The following is a 4,395-nucleotide window of genomic DNA, read 5'->3' on the forward strand; positions in this document are numbered from 1 at the left end:
CGTTCCGTCTCGTCCAGAACGGACGTTCTGGCAAGTGCAGAACGGACGTTCCGGACTTGCAGAACGGACGTTCTGGAGTCGTCTTCAACCTCCAGACTTCGCGTTTTCTTCTGCGGACCTAGAACGGACGGTCTGACCTCAGACCGGACGTTCTGGTCCTCGGATTTTCACCAAAATACACAAACATGCACGATTCACTATGGGTATAACATTAAAACTCATAAAATTGCATGCACAACACGAATCAAACATCAATTTCTCACAAAATCACTCAAAACCCAAAACCCCATGTCTAACAGACTTCCGAATTAAACTCGAATTCACTCACCTCGGGTTAAGCCCGTGTTATGGGTGTTGAATGGGAAGCTTGGGGATGTTCCTCTTGCTCTGTAGAACCCGATTTGAGCGTCAATTGTTCGGATTTGAGAGAGAATTTTCGGTTGGAAATGAAGAACATGTGAGGGAGAGAGAAAATGGCGATTTAGTTCGGATTAGGCCAAATTATGACACGAATTCGGACCCAGGGCGGACTAAATCGTGCACAAAGTCAAAAAGTCGGGATTTTCTGGTCGGATTAGTGCATTCGGGTCGCTTTCAAGTCGGTCCGGACGAAAGTCGTCGTTTGGTCGTTGCCGACACTCTGGTCCGTCCGTTCTGCGGTCTGGAACGGACGTTCCGGACTGCGCGAGCGGTCCGTCCGTTCTGGACAACCCAGAACGGACGTTCTACTTTCGCTTTTCTTTATTTTTCTTTTTTTTTTTTTTTTAAATTTGGGTTGTTACAGTACGTGTGTATATATCGTGTATATGGATATGTATATGTGTATATATGTGAATGTATGTGTATATGTGTGTGTTATGTATATATATGTGAATGTGAATATGTGTATGTGTATGTATATGTGTAAGTGTGTATGTGTGTATGTATATGTGTATGTGAATGTGTATGTGTGTGTTTATGTATGTGTGTTGTGTATATATGTGAATGTGAATGTGAATGTGTATGTATATATATAAATGTGTATGTGTGTTTATGTGATGTGTATGTGAATATATATATATATGTGTGTGTATGTGTATATGTGTAATATGTATGAATGTGTGTTTATGTATGTGTGTAATGTATATATATGTATGTGTATATAAATTTACATGTGTATATATATGTGTATGAATGTGTGTTTATGTATGTGTGTATGTGTATGTAAATTTATATGTGTATATATATGTGTATGAATGTGTGTTTATGTATGTGTGTTTGTGTATATGTATGTATATATATATGTATATATGTAAATGTATGTGTATGTGTATGTGTATATATATATAAATTTATGTGTATGTGTGTAATGTATGCATATATATGTATGTGAATATATGTATATGTGTATATATGTATAATATATTATTTTTTATATTTTTTTTAAATTAAAAAAATATTTGCGTCGGATTTTTCTGTCGCAAATCCGTAGTAAACGTAGATTTTTTTATTTTTTTAAAAATATTAAAAAAAAGATATTTGCGATGGATTTTTCTGTCGCAATTCTGTCGCAAAATGTGGATTTTGTCCGTCGCAACTTTCCGACAGATTAATGACCGACAAACTTTTGCGACAACGATATATGGACAAAAATAATTCTGTCGCAATCTGTCGCAAATTTGTAATTGCGACGGATATTCTTTTGTATTTGCGACAGATTTGTCTGTCGCAAATTCTGATATTTCTTGTAGTGAGCTCTGGACCAATCCGGGAAATTTGTTTAGTCCGCCAGACTGAGGAGAAGAAGCTGAGGAAGCTTGGTCCGACCCGGACCAGAACCTGGTCCGGCGGACCAAGCCTGTTTTTGACCAAAAATGGTCCGATTGACCAATGAAGAGGGAGTCAGACCAAGAGAGAAAGAGAAGGTTGGTCCGGGGATGACCAAACCTGGTCCGCCGGACCAGACCTGTCTCCAACAAACCGACGGACCAAGAAAGCTGAGCGGACCAGAAGAGAAGGGGCTCTGGTCCGGGACTGACCAGGCTTTGGTCCGCCGGACCAGGCTCGGAGAAAAGATGGAAAATTTCCGTTTCGACCGGGAAAAAGGAAACGACCAACGGGATTGGCCCGAGCCCGACCAGACTTGACCATGGGCGAACCAAGCTCCCACCAAAGGAAAAAACATCGCGATTGAGATCAATCGAACCGATCCTTCGCCAAGACGTTGCGTAGCACAGTTAGGAGTGCGATATTGAGATACGAGTGACCGTTGCATGATTGTTTGCGGGTAGAATTGCATGGCGTTGAACGGTAGATCGGTGGAGACCGGATGCCGTGATGCGTATGATTGTACTATAGGAATATATGCACGTTGTTTACCATGTATGTAGCTTGTTCGTGCGTACGAGCCAAGCATGATTGTGTTTGTGGATGGTTGTGGACTCAACCATCACCGTCATGGACTTGACGGGCATTTGCGACGCGTTTTAGTCGTGTGCGACACGACGACCAACGTCATGGACTTGACGGGCGTGGATGCGCCCCTAGTCATGGACTTGACTAGGGTATATGGTTGGACCCTATGGTGGACTCCATACGGGTATGTTTGTATTTTCATTGTGTCATGGACTTGACATCGGTGGTCAGCGACGTGACAAACGTGCGATTGTGTACGTGTGGTTGCACACGATGCGACGGCCAACGTCACGCGAGTGACGGGCGTGTGATGCGCTCCTAGTCATGCCGACTTGACTAGAGTATATGGCTGGACCCTATGGTGGACTCCATACAGGTGTGAATATGATTGATGTGATATAAATACGTGTTATTATTACTTGTTTGTTTCTTGTATGTCATTGTTTTATCACCGTTCTCGCTGGGAACGGGATGACCAGAATCAACCCGGGCTACTCACTAAGCAGTTGTGCTTAGCCCTCGTGGTTTATATTTTTCAGATCACGAGGATTACGCCTAGCGCATCGGACGACGACGACGACCTGTGAGAAGCAGTATCATGTACGAGATTTGTATTTTGGACTATGGGACTTGTATTTCCGCATTTTGTATGGTTTAATTATGACTATTCGGACATGTGTTGTTTTGCGATACTGATCGCGTTGTATTTCCGCTGCTTACTCTGATTTGATTTAAAATGTTTTTGTATTTCGTATTTTCGGTTCCGCGGTTTATTATTTTATTGTTATATCGTCCATGTGGCACAATCCGTATATTGTACACGGGTTACGGGTGTCACAAGGACACTCAAGCATATAGGTAAGAATATAACTTGAAACATGAAGGGAATTATGATAATAGATCGAAAGGTTGAAGTGTAGAACTTAAAGAATCTCACCACACACGTGCTAGAGCGAAAACGAAGGAGATATAGCTTTGAAAGCATCTTGAATCTTCAGCAAACGAAGTATAACTTGAAGAAGAAAGAGCATTCTACATCTTAAGGAAGATATACATAAACTTGTAGGGGAATAACATGAGGAAGAAAAAATGATGAAGAAGACTTACCAAGCGAAGAGAACTACGGATGATGTGATGATTTTTACAAAGGGGGATTCTCATTCTTTGCTACAAGTTAAGGGAATCTTGGACCTTTTTAGTAAATATTCAGGGCTTCATCTAAACATGGCAAAAATAGAGATTTTCATGGGAGGGATGAACGCACAAGAAGCCGATGATATAAGCATGGTGACGGGATTCCAAGTCGGCTCTCTCCCTGTCAGATACTTGGGCGTCCCCCTCAGCCACACGAGACTCACGAAGGCGGATTACCAGCCACTACTAGAGAAAATTAAGGCTAAGCTCACTTCTTGGACCACTAAACACTTGTCTTATGCAGGTAGAGTCCAACTAGTTAGCTCGGTTATATACGGCTTGATCAATGCTTGGGGAATGGTCTTTCTATTGCCAAAATTCTTCACAAAGCAAGTTGACAGTCTCTGTTCGAACTTTCTGTGGTCGGGCTCTACCTCTGGCTCGGGAAGCCGCCGAGTGTCATGGACAATGATAACTCCTATTCTTCTCTATATTTTGATGAGAGTTTGTCTAGGTTTTATAGGATAATCACATGTATTCATAGGCATTCTAGGCGTGTTAGGACACAAAACCCGGTTGTGCTTTAGTTTTGCAGAGTTACAGATTTCGAAGATGATTGGACTCGAAAAGGAGCTATTTGGAGCGTTAAAGGAGAAGTCCGGATGAGGTACTCATGTTGCGACATTAATAACTTTCTCTACAGAGGTCCAAATCGTGCGAGACTTGTACCATTGGAAAGAGCACTTCAAGAGCTTCACGTAGACACTGAAATCGCGTAAAACCAACACCGGAGTAGAAAGTTATGAGCGAATTCGTGAAGACCAGAAAACTGCCAACGCAGGGCCGGATCCAACTGGATCCGGTCCG

The sequence above is a fragment of the Tarenaya hassleriana genome, unplaced genomic scaffold (genome assembly GCF_000463585.1).
Source record: "Tarenaya hassleriana unplaced genomic scaffold, ASM46358v1 Cleome56, whole genome shotgun sequence".
NCBI lineage: Eukaryota > Viridiplantae > Streptophyta > Magnoliopsida > Brassicales > Cleomaceae > Tarenaya > Tarenaya hassleriana.